At 44.7% G+C, this 17528-nt stretch overlaps 1 pseudogene; it reads right to left on the reverse strand.

Annotated features, from left to right (window-relative positions):
• Positions 1 to 484: 484 nt before the first annotated feature.
• LOC129690133 (60S ribosomal protein L13-like) lies at positions 485 to 15905 on the reverse strand (annotated as a pseudogene).
• Positions 15906 to 17528: the final 1623 nt, after the last annotated feature.

Genomic DNA, 17528 nt, shown 5'->3' on the forward strand with positions numbered 1-17528 from the left:
TCTGGAGAGGTAGGTGCTGCTGTCCCTGCAGCTGCTCCTGCTCTTGCTGCTGCTCCTGCTGCTGCCCCTGCCCCTGCCTCTACCCCTGCCCCTGCCCCTGCTATTGCTGGATTGCTGGTTTGCTGTTGCTGGATTGCTGGATATTCTGACAAAGAAGATTGGACTTGTCCCTAGAAACCCGATGACCCTAATCAGCAGGAAATAGTCTATAGAGGTTTACATTCCCTTTCCTCTCTAACCTTCTTTCTCAGCTACCTAGTGTTGGGTGGTTGGAAGGGATTGGGATGGAGAAGGTTGGTAGATAAAAGAATCCAATAAAAATAGCTAAACAAATACAAATACAAAGGTATGTTGCTACCTTCCCTTCCCTTCTAGGGCACCCTCTTCAGTTTTCTTTCTTTTTTTTTTTTCTTTTTCTTTTTCTTTTTTTTCTTTTTTTTTTTTTTGGTTTATGGAAAATTTATCGCAACATTCCAACAGTGTATTACTTTTTCTTTTCAACATCTTGTTCTGCAGTTTCCTTTGCCCTTTTTGCTCGAATGCCAAAGAGCTGGGCATTGGCTCGGGCCATGGGAAGACTGGCAAAAGCCTTAAAGCTCTTTTCTTCTGTGATGACTCTGGCTTTCTCCTTTTGCAGACATTCCAGATGGGCATCACAGGTCCTGTTAGCTGGGTGGCCAATTTCAGCTCTTCAGGGGAACTATCTCCCTTCTTGGGAGCAGAGGGCTTCCTGCGGAACAGTGTGAGCTTAGAGCGGTACTCCTTCATCGCGCACGTCGGCCTGTGACTTAGTAGATGTCTTTCGCCTCCTTGGGTCCACAGAGATGCCGATGGTGTGAGTCATTTTCTTATGGATACCAGCCACCCCGAGCTCTTCCAGGCTGAAGGCCCTGCCGGCTCGGACCTTCGTGTGGTATCGAACTGTATTGGGCACCTCACCATGGTCCTGATGGGACCGGACGAGGGGCAGTGTGGTGCGCTTTCGCCTGCTGGGCCTTCTTTGCATCTTGCGTGCCGGCTGGTTGAACCAATTGTCCACTTACCACTGCCATTCCTTGTGGAAGTGGGGCTTCAGGATCGTGCCATTCCGGCTGGGCACCTTGGCTGCCTCCCGCGCAGGAGATTGGCCGAGCGGAAAGGCCCCTCTTCAGTTTTCAAGGTTCATGTTGGTGCTTTGAGACGGGTTTCAAATTGTTTTGACATCTCACCTCCAAAAGTCAGTAGCTAATTCCTGTCCTCTTGGGTGTTGACTGGATGTAATGGTTCTCCTCTAGTGAGTAGAAGATGGTGGAAATGAAGAGCTATTATGCCCAGGACACCAAAGAGATCCTAACACCCTCTAGCTCTCTGGATCCTGGGTCAGACTCTGAGGGGAGCCACCTCTATTCCCTTGAGGAAGATCGCCAGCCCAGGAATCGGTACAGGAGTGTCTGCTGGCTGGCAGCTAGCTGCAGAGGTCTCCGGGCAAGGACCAGACAGCGCCTGTCACCTCTTTAGACAAAAGCCCTTGAGCTGAACCACCCATCATCTAAGCTGCTCCCAGATCTGGTCTCACTAAAGCTTTGAAAACAGAGGTTTGTTATTTTAAACTACGGAGTTTGCAATAATTTGTTAAGCTGTAGTTCAGTAGGCTTTAAAATTGCATCAACCTTTTTCATTTTCTAGTTTTATTCGTCTTAGAAATTTGAGGCTGGCTAAAAGCGTATTTTTTTTTAAGTGATGCACTTTAACTCTCTCTACTTTAAGGATTTTGATAGCAACTCATTGTCTTAAAAGTGACATAAGATGTCGACCTTCGCTCTTTCCTCCATTTTGTTATCACACAGTCATTGGGGATGGTGGCATCCCTTCTCATTTTATTTCTTGGACAGCGTTGAGAGGGAAAGGTTCTGAATGCTCTGATGACCGCCTCCAAGGGCTTTCCTGTTTTACCAGAGTTCCCTCACCTGCTTCTTTCCTGTCTTTGAATTGAGACCAGCACCACTACCACCTTCCGGCTCCTATACAGTGGAAGTGGCTGTTCCTTTGCATCCAGATACATTAGTCTCAACTTCCTCCATCAGAAGTCCCTTAAGTAATGCTTTTTTCTTACAGCTGTCACTTGGGCGTTTCATTTATAGATATATTGCATAAAAGACAATGGAATGAAGGGTAGAACAAACGACGGAGTCAAATGCCTAGGCAGACAGGCAGCTCACGGATCATGGAATCTCAACCCAGAGAGTAGGAATAGAGTGTGTTCTGTTAGAAGCAGCTTGTGTGACTCAGTTTTTATAAAAACTCGATCACTTCAACTTAAATGCTTTGCTTTGAGATGCAAGCAGAGAACAAGCTTTGGAACCATGTTCGACCCAAAAAAGGAATCCTGAATAGAAACACACCATTTAAAATGCATGACACAAGCCAGGCGTGGTGGCTCACAACTTTAATCCCAGCAGAGGCAGACAGTGACAGTGGTAGGCGGCTATCTAAGTTCCAGGATAGCCAGGGATACAGAGAGAAGCCCTGTCTTGAAAACAAAGCAAAAGAGACAGACAAAAAAGTTGCAGGTAAGATAATATCACATAGTGTAAGGTAAGGATCATGGGAAAGTATGGACACACGTGGGTAAAGGGTGAGAAATCCCGGAGACTGTGAGAGTGGTTATTTAACCCAAGGCTTAGACATCATGGGCACACCTTTGAGACTGTAAATTCAAAGCCTTTCCAGGAGAAATAAACACAGCTGCATCCGAACCCCCAGCCCGGTGGGTTTCCATAAATAGACCCGTGCTGCGGAGTTTCAAAGAGTTAATGTGGCTGGGAAAGAGAATGACAGTGGCTTCCGAGCCAAGACTTCTCTTGTGTTGGTTCAGGAGCTTTCCAGGGCCACCGTGTGCGCTTTTCTTCTTTCTTAACAAAACATTATCAACGAGGTTTTATGGTTAACTATGTAGCCTGGGGGAAAAATAGTGATTATAAAACATGTATAATGTGAAGGTTCCAATTTTAAAATCATACCAGTTAGGTGGTGCTTCAGAGGCAGGACTGTCCGCTTTGGCTCCTGCAAGGGAGCACCTGCCTCAGCTACCTGTCTCTGAGGCTCTCTGAGTGTGGAGATGAAGTAAGGGGTGATGGCAAAGGGTTGTGGGACAGAGCTGTACTGCAAAGGAGCCTGTGTTAGGTCTCTCTGTAAAACTATTAATGATCTCTTATGCACCATTCATTAATTAACATAATAAGCACCACGGGGCACGTTACAGATGCCCCTGTGGTTAACTTTGAAGTCCACCATCCTCTCCAGCAGGAACTACGCTTGGAGCAGGGCCAGCTGTATCTCAATGGCAAACTGTTTTCATCTGCCCCGTGGCTGGCTAAACACCCATCGCTGCCATCTGCTCTCACCACCAGGCTTGCCAACGTCTTTTTCCTCCTCTGATAAATAGAGAGGGAGGTGGAAGCAAGCACTGCCAACACAGTAGACCTCTACAGCGAGAATCCCAGTCCTGATCTTCATGGCTGGGCAGGGGTAACCTTGCAGAAAGCAGGGAAGTGCGCGGAGGAATTTATGCTCTTGCTAAAGAACCACGTGGAAAAGTGGACAGACTTTCTACGTCGTCGTCAATCCCCGGCCTGGATGTCTTTGTGAAAGACATGCTGTGAAACTCTTTCTTGCTTATGAAAATGGCTGGTTTGGGGCTGCAGAAATGGTTCCAGGTAAGAGCACTGGCCTTCTGCAGGGCCTGCCTTTGATTCCCAGCACACACGAGTATAAAGGTCAGAAGACAATTTACAGGCGTTGATTTTTCTCCTCCTACCTTGTAGGTTCTGGGATTGAATTCATGAGCCAGACTTGACAGCAAGACCTTTATCTGCTAAGCCATTTTGCCAACTCAATAGGTATAATGACACTTGCCATATGGAACGTCTTAGTTTTTGGAAGTACTAGGGATTGAACCTGGGACTTCACGCATGCAAGGCAAACAATGTCCCACCAAGTGGCAGCCCCAGTCCTTATTTATTCTATGACAATTTCATACATGCACAATGTATCTTGATCATCTCTATCCCCGGCTTCCTCCTTCCACTCTCCCACCCTGACCTCTCCCAACATTTCTTCCTTAGTTTTCCTTTTTTTTTTTTTTTTCCTTTCAAACTCATTGAGTCCAGTTAGCAATGTCCACATGCTCATGGGTATGAATCCATCCACTAGCACACAGGCAACCTACCAGCAGCCATATCCTTGAAGGGAAAATGGCTCCTTCTCCCCCAGCAGCCATCAACTGCCAATAGCTCTTTAACTAGAGATGCCCCACCTCTAGCATCCATGCATGCTGGAATCTTAATCTTAGGTAGGTCTCGTGCAGGTAACTACAACTGCCATGTCATATCCAAGGGACAGCATTTCACAGCACTGTTCCCCGCCCTCTGGTTTTTATCCTCGGGAAGGTGGATTGATACAGATACCCCATTCAGGGATAAACACTCATAGTTACTTTTTCTCAGCGCTCTGATCAGACTCATCTTATCGAGCCTCTGCATTAACCACTACCCAGCACAGAAAGAAATTTCTTTGATCATTGTCAAGAGCAATGCTAATACATGGGTATGAACATGACTATTTAGTAGGTGGTTTGATAATGTGTCCTTTGAGCAAAATAACAGTAGTATATTTGTCCCTAGAGCCTTATGTCGAGCCTTATAGGCAATGGATGCTGCCATGTTAATACCTGAAACCATGTTCAAGACAGAGCGAATATGAAAAAGATGACATCGTCCCTGGCAATGACCTTCTTGTTGCCTTGTTACAGGGTGGAGGGCATAGGAGGGATGGAGGGAAATTCAGAATTCCTCCTTTTCTCAGGAGAGCTCTCAGAATAATCCACTTCTACAATGACAACCTTAATCAAGGGTACCCTCGTGATCTAAGCTCTTGTCAGAAGTTTCATGTCTAACACCGTTACCAGGACAGTTTAACAGACTTTAACACTCAGATCGCAAGGATGGAATGAAATCCTTGTCTTTAAGATGCTCGTGATTTCAGTAAGTGTTGATGGTGTCAAAACTTCTAGAAGCTGCCTAAAACATGAATTCACATGTGTTTTCATCTTTCATTAATTTTTTCCACTTTTTACGAGTTTTTGTATTTTTGTTTATGTATTTCTCAGCTCTAAATGTCAAGGTTTTATGACCCTTACCTTGTTACCTCTGGATACACTATAACCTTAAATTCTTCTTACTCCTGTGTCTGTCCTCTGGCCCTTCTGAGAAACTCTCCAGGGATACTTCGTTAGGTCAGACCTTTGCTCCTAGACAAACTCCCTCCACATTTCACTTAGGGTGGAAGAGACTGTCTACTCGTCACGTGACAACCTTAAAAGACGAGGGACTCCAGTAGGGTTATGATAAATGCCTTTTTTTTGTGTGTGTGTGTTCTAAATTTTCCAGGTGTTCAGTTAATAACCACTTATTGCTTTTATTTATAACTTAAAAGATGAGCTATTTATAATATATAAGCACCACTGATCTCCATCATAAGTGATTATGAATCTATTGTTTTATGGATGTCTTTTTAGGATTTGCATCATTTTCAGACTATAAACTGTAGGGATTGTTTCTATATTTCAGCGGAATCGTATAGTATGTCTTTCTATGACTTAAGACTGCCGTAAGTTCATCTATGATGAGCTAATAAGGACTTAGATTTATTAAGGGCAGATGCCTAATTTGTCATTATTTTGTTTTATTTTATGAAAGAATCTGCGTCCCAGGCTGAGCTAGAATGCTTATGTAGCCAAAAATGACCTTGAATTTTTGATTGTCCAACTTCCACTTCCCAAGCGCTTGGATTGCAGGTATGCAGCGCTATTCCTTGTCTATAAGATGCTTGAGCAAACCTGGGCCTTTGTGTGTGCTATGCAAGTGAAGGGGTTAGACTAACTTTGTAACCTGTATCTCTTCTAAAGCCTATAGTTTTGAGTTTTAGGTTCAGGTTAAGCTAAAGCCTCTTAGTACCTTTCCAGAGAATGAAAAAATGTGACCCTATCTGTAAGGACAGATAGAAAAAAAAAAAAAAAGGCAAGCAAGCAATGACCTTCACTCAGCAAAAAGAAGGATCAGACCCTTGTCTTTGAGGTAGTGTTTCTCAGCAATGAACCCAGACTTCTTCTGAGTAGCTTTTGACCTCCAGCCAAGAGCCCGCAGCCCTAATCTTCAAGGAGGAGCTAACCACCCCCACCTTCAATTGCAGCTGCATCCACACTTGGCAGGACTAGCCAAGCTTGAGCACCTAAGACTAACCAATTATCTTACTTTATAGCTTCCTCATCCAATCCTAAATTGCCAAAACTGCAACTTCAAATTTCCCAAAATTTTTCTTTTAAAAACCTAAAGGCCTTTGTCTCCCGGTGCCACTCTTTGCTGACCAGCAGGGGTGACCCCATTGTGCAATGGTTAATAAACCTCTTGCATTTGCAACGAGTCTTGGTCTGGGGGAGTTTCTGGGAAGGGTGCAATCTTGAACTCCTGAACTGTGAGACCCTAGGTCTTACACAAGAATATCCCCAAACTCAAGCCTGTCATATTACAAAATTATTCATGCTCACTTCTTTAGCCAGATATTGAATATTAGTTATGACTCTCTCAAAACTTGTAAAACATCTATGTTAATTTTTTGTCCTCTGTAAGTGATGCTAAACTTTTTTTTTGAGACAGGGAATCAATCACTCCATAGCCCTGGATGGCCAGGGGCTCAGAGATTCTCCTGCTTCTACCTCCTGACTGCTGGGATTAAAGGTATCTGCCACGATGCCTGGTTCTATTTGGTTTTTTGAAACAGGTTCTCTCTACATAGCCCTGGCTGTTCTGGAACTCACTGTGTAGACCACATTGGCCTTGACTTTACAGAAATCTGTCTGCTTCTGCCTCAGGACTGCTGGATTAAAGGCATATACCACCACACCCAGCTTTCTATTTGAATTTCTAATGTCTCTTTGTAAAAGTTAACATGAATTAAAGCAGAACAGTCAGTCAGGTGTCTGACTGGGTATGTATCTACAGGAGAATGTCTGCTCTGTAGTTAGGGCCTTGGGGTTGGTGAGAGCTGGGCTGATGACCTCTGTTCTCTATGTCACCTCAAGCAAAATGTTCATCATTCTGAGACACATTTTTTTTTTGTGCCCTATACAATGGGGTAATAATGGTATCTACCTTACAAATTGATCGCGAAGACCCACAAAATCCAGAGTAAAGGAAACTCCTTAGGAATGTCCCAGTCTTGTTGAATAAATTGAAAGAAAAATAAAGATGTTTTTCCGTGGAGGAAGGAAAGAAAAGACTGAATATACAATAATGTTAGTAGGATACTTAAAGTAAAAACTGTAGCTGTCATTACTGTGCACCTTCATAATGAGATGACGTTTACTTTAACGTGAGTTTATGACCTTCCGCTAGGTGCATTCCGGGCCTTTGTTCATTACGGGAATGTTCCATGGTTCCTGCCAGATCAGTGAGGGGCTTTAGAGAAGGCTAATGACAGACCTGCCATCTTGTCCCGGCTTGGGTGCAGATGTGCCATCTTGAGCAAACAATCCCTCTGCTTTTCTGCTTCCTCAGTTGTAAAACTGAGGGGAAAAAAAAAAAGCTGCCGTTGTAAAGACCATTACACCATCACGGGAAAAGTGCTTACCATCCAGTAAGTGTTCAATTAATACTGCTGCCTGATATTCTATCATGGCAGTAAACATTTCTCGTGCCCCAAGTAACCTTATGACTCCACAGAAGATGGAGAAACATGGTATATGAACCTAGAGAGCCATAACTCAAGGATCAAGGTTGAGACCGTGGCAAGATACATAAAGGTGGTTAACCTTGGAGAGGAGGAGATGGAATGGAGAAGCTGCAAAGGCAAATGTGCATGGGTGGGGTGTGTATGTGTGTATCTGTCTGTGTGTGTCTGTGTGTGTGTGCGATAGGACACATTCAGGAGTTTCCCACCTCTGACTATAGAAGCCACAATTTCTGGGTACTGACTTCACAGGGAGAGCCCCAGAGGAAGCTGCTGTTAGGACAATCCCGTGATTCCGTTGGTTACTGTCCTTCATGTGCTGCTTGTTGGTTCTGATCTATTAACACTGCTCCCTGCCGAGTACTTTCCAATATATTGTTACTCGGCAGACGGAAGCTTTGTTAGAAGGATCCTGGCTGATAAATACAGCTCACTTAGGCCTAGAGAGACCCTGGGCACAGGGAAAGGGGGCTGAGGAACAGCTTGGAGGAGAGACTTAAAGCTGTATGCACATTCTCTGAGGCCCCATGTGCTCTTCACTCTTCCTTTTTACCCTTTCAGGAAGCCTTGTACATCATTCACAATGCCCAAGGTAGCAGACCGAAAGGTACACAGTGGGAGGAGCCCTGGATTTGAGTCAGAAGAGCAGTTTGAGTCCTGGGTCCACCGCTTGGACAGCATGAACCGAACTGCAATTTCCTAAACCATAAAACAATTGGTGATATCTGCCCCAAGTTTCTCCTGGGCCTCAGTGAATTAGAGTGTCCGAAACCAGAGTTGTTACTGTCAGTCCCGTGGCTCCCTTTGCCCTTGATTGTGGCTGTATCTTGAACGTTTCGCTCGGGTAAGTGTGTTTGTGACTAGCCTCGACCAAGAGAAGTAAGTAGGAGGCTTGTGAGTCTGCTTACACTGCGGTATTTCTTTAAGCACATCCTGCATTTATTTCTCCCCACAGGGAGATCCCTGCTCTGCGCACGTTAGAAGTTTTTTTCATCTTTTCATAATTCATCACAAACACTGTGATCACTTTAAGGTCCCTGCTAGGAAAAGCAGTGCAACACCATTTATTAGAAAGGGTAAAAGATGACCTTGTCTGAATACAGGCTATAATTATATTCACGTCTGACAAAAGGCTCTTCTCTGCTCAGACCAACCGTGTCTTTGTTTGGTTCTCAAAAAAAAAAAAAAAACCTCTAGCCAGAAGGACACTATAAAAATAGAAATGCCAATCCCTGAGGTTTTAAAGAAACTTTTGAAATGATAAATTATTTATTTTTAAAGCATCCCTACTAATATGATTGATTTTATTTTAGATAAAGGACAATAAAGAGCCTGGCCAAGGGCAAAAGCAGCCAGCCTGGGGGTCAGCCTGGAACTCACAGCTTCCTTCTTCATATATAAACATGTATATACATATTTGTGTTTTGTTTATATGTAAAACATTTGTTTATTTAGTGTGTGTGTGAAGGTGAGACAGCACCTTGTAAGACTCCGTTCTCTCCTTCTGCTATGAGGATTCTTGGGATTAAATCTAGGTCACTGGGCTCTGCTCTGTGACAAATGCTTTTATGTGCTGAGCCATCTTGACAGCCCCCTCATTGTAAAAATTTTTTATTAATTATTTATTACAATTTATTCACTTTGTATCCTGGCTGTGGCCCCCTTTCTCATCTCCTCCCAATCCCTCCCTCTTCTCCTATGCCCCTCCCCTAGTCCCCTGATTGAGGAGGACCTCCTCCCCTTCTATCTGACCCTAGTCTATCAGGTCTCATCAGGACTGGTTGCATTGTCTTCCTCTGTGGCCTGGAAAGGCTGCACCCTACCCACACCCCCCAGGAGAGGTGGTCAGAGAGCCAGCCACTGAGTTCATGCCAGAGACAGCCCCTTCTCCCCTTACTAGGGAACCCACTTGGAGACTGAGTCTATGGGCTACATCTGAGCAGGGGTTTTAGGTCTTCTCCATACATTGTCCTTGGTTGGGGTATCATTCGCTTCAGGGGCCCCAGGGCTCAGTTTTTATGGCTCTGTTGGTCTCCTTCTGGAGCTCCTGTCCCCTCCGGATTTTTCTATCTCCCCCTTTTATAAAATTCCATGGTTTCTGCCCAAAGTTTGGCTATGAGTCTCAGCCTCTGCTTCAATACCTCAATCAGTAGTCTTTCAGAGGCCGTCTGTGGTAGGCTTCTGTCCTGTTTCCTGTCTTCTCCTGCTTCCAATGTCTATCCCATTTGCCCTTCTGAATGAGGATTGAGCATCTTCCCTAGGGTCTTCCTTGTTGCTTAGCTTCTTTAGTACTATAGATTTTAGTATATGTATCCTGTATTATAGGTCTAATAACCACTTATGAGAGAGTATATACCATGTGTGTCTTTCTGTCTCTGAGCTACCTCACTCAAGATGATCTTTTCTAGTTCCCACCATTTGCCTGCAAATTTCATGATTTCCTTGTTTTTAATAGCTGAGTAGTATTCCATTGTATAAATATACCACAATTTCTGTATCCATTCCTCAACTGAGGGACATCTAGCTTGTTTCCAGGTTCTGGCTATTACAAATTGGGCTGCTACTAACATGGTTGAGCAAATGTCCTTGTATAGCTGAGTATATTTTGGATATATGCCTAGGAGTGGTATAGTTGGATCTTGAAGTAGCACTATTCCTAATTTTCTGAGAAAGCACCACGATTGATTTCCAAAGTAGTAACATCCTTTTAGAACACATATCTCTATCTTTTCCACCAAGAGCCACTGATGGCAGTGCCTTTTAACAGAGTCTACATTCAATTCAGAATTCAGTCTTTGGCGATCTGAGCCTAGTCTGTGCCCACTCAGAGCTCTTGGCCGTTTTGTGCGCCCTGTATGCTTACCGACTCTATCTAGAACTAACTGAGGACATATCTTTAACCAAGCCTGCTCTCAGCCTCAGCTCAAAACCCTTCCCCTCTGTAAAAGAAACTCAGATTCCCTTCTGCCTGAGTAATGACCGATGGACCCTCCATCTATCTTTGTAATATTTTCATGTCTCATGTTTCTCATTGCTGTTTGCTTTGAACTGGGTGAGTGTGCCTGTGCATTTGGGGGCAGAGATAGTAACAATCAATAAATGGAACTTCATGAAACTGGAAAGCTTCTGTAAAGCAAAGGACACTGTCATCAGAACAAAACGACAGCCTACAGACTGGGAAAGGATCTTCACCAACCCTATATCTGACAGAGGACTAATATTCAGAATATAAAAAGAACTCAAGAAGTTAAACAGCAACAAATCAAGTAATCCAATTAAAAAATGGGGTACAGAGCTAAACAGAGAATTCTCAATAGAAGAATATCGAATGGCAGAGAAACACTTAGTCATCAGGGAAATGCAAATCAAAACAACCCTGAGATTTCACCTTACACCCATCAGAATGGCTAAGATCAAAAACTCAAGTGACAACACATGTTGGAGAGGATGTGGAGAAAGGGGAACCCTCCTCCATTGCTGGTGGAGATGGAAACGTGGACAGCCCCTTCTTTTAATAAATGAGTCTTGGTTTACCGCATTTACTAAATAAACCTCCTATGTGCTGTGGAAGCCTTGCCATCTTACTGTCTCCCCCGCCCAAATGCACAGATACACTTACCCAGTACAAAGCAAACAACAATGAGAAACATGAGACATGAAAATATTACAAAGATAGATAGGGGGATCCATCGGTCATTACTCAGGCAGAGGGGAATCTGAGTTTCTTTTACAGAGGGGAAGGGTTTTGAGCTGAGGCTGGCAGCAGGCTTGGTCAAAGAGACGTCCTCAGTTAGTTCTAGATAGAGTCGGTAAGCATACAGGGCACATAAAACGGCCAGGAGATCTGAGTGGGCACAGACTAGGCTCAGATTGCCAAAGACTTTGAAATCTGAATTGAGGGTAGGCTCTGTTTATAGGCACTGCCATTAGTGGCTTTTGGTAGAAAAGATATGAGATATGTGTTCTAAGGGATGTTACTATCACACCAGTTTTGGAGGAGAGACAGTAGGCAGGACATCAGCAACTCACTTACTCAACACTTTAATAACTAGGTATGTGTAACAGGGCCCCAGACCTTGGCACAACTGACTCCATAAGTCTCAGCATGTAAACAGCACCACCTGCCAACATGAAAACAAATGCCTAACCCATCAAAGTCCATAGCTGTGGGAAAGTCTCTAACTGCACTAACCTTACTTTTTGGCTTCTGTAATTCAGCTTCTGGCTAACTGTTCTTGTCAACTGAAGTATGTCAACCCAGAAAATGGCTTTTGTGCTTTAAAACTCACCCTGAGAAGGCCCGGGCTATCCTGTGATCACCTGGAACAGTCCCCAGGTGGCCACTTTCTATTGGCTTAAACTCATGTCTGAGCAGTCTTTTCTGGCTACCTTATAGCCGCGTGGATGGTTTCTTCTTACTAGGCAACAGTTGTAATTGTTGGGTACTGAGTAGACTAACACAAAAAAGGCAAAACTCCAGCTCCTGGGTGAATGAGCAGCTACCAAATGGGCCAAGAGGTGATGAGAATTTTATGTTTCGAGATAACTAAGCCAGGGGGGCAGCTTCATTCTACTTAAATATAGAAGGTGAATAGGGCTGGGCACGGTGGCTCATGTCTGTAATTCCAGTTCTTGGGAGGTTAAAGCAGAAGGCTGAAGAGCTCAAGACCAGTTAAACTCTTGTTTACATGAGACCCTGGCCTAAAGACCTTTTAAAAAGAGATTAGAAGCCAGGCAAGGTGGCACATGCCTGTAATCCCAGCATTCTGGGAGGCAGAGGCAGAGGCAGGCAGAACTCTGTGAGTTTGAGGCCAGCTTGCTCTATAAGGCGAGTCCAGGACAGCCAAGGCTACACAAAGAAACCCTGTCTCAAAAGAAAGAAAGAAAGAAAGAAAGAAAGAAAGAAAGAAAGAAAGAAAGAAGGACTAGATAGGGCAATAAGGCACAAGAGTCCATTCTAGGAATGGCATGAGAGAGACAGGAACTTACATGTCAGGTTGGATGAACAAGGGGCTTCTTGGGTCTGGGGTCAAAGCTGTGGATGGGGTGAAGAGAAACATTTGCTTACCATGTGTGATGCCCTGGGTTCGATCTTCAGCATTACAACAATAAATACAAATAAACAAATAATAAATAAATAAATATGTGGAGGAGAAATAACTACAAGGGTGGGAGACAGAGCTGGAAAGGTCAGTGGGACAGAGAATGAGATACTGTGTGCGTTAGTTAAGAGATGAACGTTAACCGGGAAGTAACGAAGCATTCTTAAGTAGAAGAGGAACCAGGAGAAGTTTAAACAGCATGAAAACCATTCTGGTGAAATGTAGTCAGGTCTTAACCTCGATGGGTCCAGGCAGTGAGACTGAAAAGGATCTTGCTATTTGAGTTGATGGAGGAGAAACTCAAAGGAACCCAACTGATGTGAATAGATTTACTTAGGAGATGTTTAAGTCACACAAAGTAGAAGTCAGCTAAGGGAGTGCTGCTTGCCAAATGTCCTGAAGGAAAGTAGTGACCAGGCCTGTTAGACAGAAGCAGCAGTTGGGAAGCTAGGATGTAAATGTTTGATCTCCAGGATTGACCAACCATTAGGCCCATCCCCAGAGAACATGCTTGTAACAGGCAGCTCCAGGGGGCAGCCCAGGGTCACAGACATTGCTAAGTCCCAGTCTGCCAGAAAGCCTCCAGTTCTCCTCTTGAGAAAAGCACAGTTCTGCCATGTAGGCAGGATGACCCCAGGTAACAAGCTATTCAAAAAGAACAACACTGATGTACTTAAGAAAGAATTCTGGCAATAACTTCACGGTGTAAATCTCCCATCTGCCTGAGTAGCCAGACTTGCAATCTCCTGCCTTTGTTTAAATTGTTGAAAATATAACCTGGGGCTGGGACCTGAAAGAGATTTAAGGATGGCAGTGTATGTAAAATGCACAAGCCTGAGGTGAGTGAACTCTTCTATTGAGGTCGGCTCTTCATTGGGCATTAGCCACAGCTGGCTGCATGCATTTTTTTTTTTTTCCTTCTAGTAAATAGCTTTCCTCTCTGTTTGTTTTTGTATTTCGAGGCAGGGTTTCTCTGTGCATCCCTTACTGTCCTGGAACTTGCTTTGTAGACCAGGCTGGCCTTGAACTCAGAGATCTGCCTGCTTCTACACCTCCTCCAAACCCACCCCAACCCCAGCCGCACGCACCTGGTCCTTTATTAATCTTTTGAGTGTGTGGAGTGATTTCTCTCTGGGAAGGCGTATTATTTCCATAACAGAATGAATTCAAACTGCCATAGAAACTGATTACAATTCATGATAAAGCCAAAGGTTAAATTCAGGATGGGTATTAAGGGATTTCAAAGGAGAAGGAAGCGAGCGTGAAGGCTGGAATCAAGGAAGAGGTGTGGCTTGCGCAGGGGCATTCTGGATAGGGAGTACAGCGCAGGTGGGGAGAAGGGGCTTAATGTGTGGTGAGCGTGTGGATGGTCGTGCGGCAGGCTAATGGAACTCGCTAGAAGGAGCAAGATGGGATGAAATAATCAAGAAGGAGACAGGGTAAACTTTGAACAGAGAGTTGACCTCTGTTCAGAAACTATGGCTCAAGGCAGTTTGTTTAGCTGCAAGAAGTTTGGGAGATGGGAATTATCACTGATGATCCTAAAAACATGGCTTGTAGGATATGGACTCTTTCATGTTGCCCAAGTATATATGATCTTACCTTCTCGGGCATAGGCACAAAATGATTTCCCCCCTACAGGTACAACTGGACAATATTAGCTATTCCTGGCTAATGTAACCTATGGTTCTTGAAGAAGTACTATTTCTAGAAGGCGTCCAGCCAGGGAACCATGCAATTTTGTACCTTTCTCACTATCAGAATAAAGGCCCTGTGTGGCACAATGAGCTTTCCTGGGTCTAGTCTGTGTGTCCCTGATATGTTATTAAACATAGATGCCAACCATGAGGTGATTTGAGATCCCCATGATTGTGCTAAAGATCTTGTGGGGAATCAACAGTAAAACAGGGGAAGGCCAGAGGATGCATGGAAGAAGAGAGTGATGATGGAAAGGAGAGTTTAGAAATAAGTAACACTTACAGAGCTGGGATCTATAGACCCAGGAAAGAGAAGCCTGTGGTGGTGAGAGAGGGGGATATGCCATTCTCCTAACCGCTTCTGAGGGATAGAAGAACTTAGAGAAAGAGAGAATTTTCGTGGAGGGGGGACTGAGGATCCAAGGATTTCTATTGAAGAGCCTGCATTTAGTGGCTGCCGCAAGCCATCCATGTGGTTCAGGGTTAGGTTATGCTTAGGACGCCTGGCCAGGTAGTAGGTGTCCTTTGTGGTTTAAAGCTAAAGAAGATAAATAAAGGAGATAACAGCAGATTCAAAACAGCCAACCAAACCCTCTCTCTTAAGACACACCCTTCTCCCGGGTGTGAGACCGCCAGCTTCCTGTCTCCCCGGTGGCTTTATTCATGTTCCATTTGTTGCCTCTGCTTTCTTATCTAAACTTCAGATGAGGGAGCGCTCTCAAAAGCCCCTACTTCTGCTCCAGCTACCTGATATGTACAGGTGAACTCATCCAGGCCAGGTTTAAACATCACATATTTACACAGATGCTCCCAGACTCCAGTTCTTGCCATTCCAGTGCGTCCTGACTCACATATCTAAACACACACTTGCTGTTTCTGTTCGGCTATCACGAAGACATCTCAGAGTTTACGAAGACCAAATTACACGCTTGATTTTCCTGCCCAGTCTTACTCCTTCCGTCCTCAGGCTATCACCATCTACTTAGCTCCTCAAACAAAATCATCCATGCCCCTTTTCCTTTTTCCTTTCCTTCCTTCCTTCTTTCCTTCCTTCCTTTCCTTCCTTCCTTCCTTCCTTCCTTCCTTCCTTCCTTCCTTCCTTCCTTCCTTCCCTCCCTTCCTTTCTTCCATTCCTTCCTTCCCTTCCTTCTTTTCTTCCTTCCTTCCTTTCTTCCTTTCCTTCTTTCTTTCTTTTTTTCCAGCCAATCAATAAGCAAGTATCAGCCATCCTACTTTTAAACTATATCCCAAGCTGCCCATTTCTCTTCTTCAGCTCTGCCAACCTCACAGCATGAATCTCCATTCTCTGCTGGGCTACTGTTACATCTTCTGCTGTGCCCATCTGCGCTCTACCCAGAAGCTGAGCACAGCATCTCATACCACCCTGCCATGCCAACCCCGTCTTGTGAGGCTCTCCGTGCTCACTCTATCTCAGACCTTTTGTCAGTTCCTTTAACCAACCCATGCATCATTGAAATGACGTGGCTGAAAAGTGGGCGGAGATCTGGAAGAGAGGTCTCCATAAGACTGGGGCAGAGAAGAAAACAACAAACTAACCCTCTGGGCATTGCTGTTCCTGGCCACAGGCCTCTATCTCACACAGCGCCCCTGAGATGTTCGCAGGGTGTCTCCCAAAGCTGTTAACTGATGGGAGGCTGCATCTATCTCCCCAGCTCTTGCCCTCCAAATTAAGGGTTGTCTGAAGGGCATAAATACCCCCTTCAGGCTGTACTTGGTATTCACATGCCTGAGGCGGCGGCTGAAAGCTGCAGGTGTATTTGAAATCACACCAGAGCTGAAAACCAAGGAGGGCTGGAGAGACTGTCCGCCAACTGAGGAGACCAGAGGAGTTTTCGCCTCCTCCATGATTTTCTTGTCTTGGAGGCTTTGTACATGTAGCCTCAGCTTTAGCTTCTCTTCCTCCCATTCTGCAAGCAGCTGCATCCCTTTTGTCCTCTAGGGCTCAGTGTAAATATCCTCCGCTCAGAGACACTATCTTGATCTCTCTAAATAATGCTTCCCTTGCTGCTATTTATCGCTGTTTTGTCAAGTGTACCTATTGGCCATATGCAACTATGTGCTTAACATCATATGCGGTTTCCGTGAGCTGAAAGAGATTGCAGCTCCATCCTGTTTGTGTCTGCACACCCAGTGCCTGGATGATGCCTGATCACACTAGGCATACAATGAATGAGTGAACTTCAAGAGCCCCCAAACCTGCTTCAAGTCTTTCTGTTGGTAGAGTACACCAGAGGCATAGCTCTTCTATAAGCCTGCTCAGAGCTACAGAAGTGTTTCCTGGGAAATAATGGGAAGAGTCAGGAAGGGAGATCTCATATGAACAGAGACCTTGGTGGAGGTGGCTAAGACTTTGCCTACATGCTGCAGGCACTAACGCGCCGGCCATTGCCTGTTCTCGAGGGGCTCAAAGGAGCTTGGAAATGGAGAGGTAGTCATAAGACCATAAAGCCTGATGGGAGACCTCATCATGGTCAAATATTAGGCTAGCTGGTTCTAAAAACCTGCCCTTTTAACCCAAGGCCTTCCTCCCAGCCGGGGAGTGGGTGAAAGACATTTGAGGGATCTGAAGGAGACACTTGAATTATTTAAACTAAGAGGCCTGAAAATAGTTTTAATCAGGACTCCGAGGCATTGCCCAGCGCTCTGGAGGGCAGTTCCAGATACAGGGTACAACTGTGGAGACTTAGAGGCAGGCAGCAGGGGCTGGCCCCGTGCCATCTGAGGGTAAATGAATAATAGTTCTCAAGGATTAAGTCTGGCATATTTTAGTCTAAACTTTCAGCTCACGACTGGTACATTTTGGGGGGGGGGTGTTATTGTAAAAACTGAGTAGTAACATTGAATAAATGTGATGTACTCTATCACTAAACTTGCAGCTCACACACACACACACACACACAAATAGTTCTACAGGAAAGATAGTCTGTGCAGGCATCTGCTTCAA

The sequence above is a fragment of the Psammomys obesus genome, unplaced genomic scaffold, assembly GCF_907164565.1.
Source record: "Psammomys obesus unplaced genomic scaffold, mPsaObe1.curated_primary_1811, whole genome shotgun sequence".
NCBI classification, from domain to species: domain Eukaryota; kingdom Metazoa; phylum Chordata; class Mammalia; order Rodentia; family Muridae; genus Psammomys; species Psammomys obesus.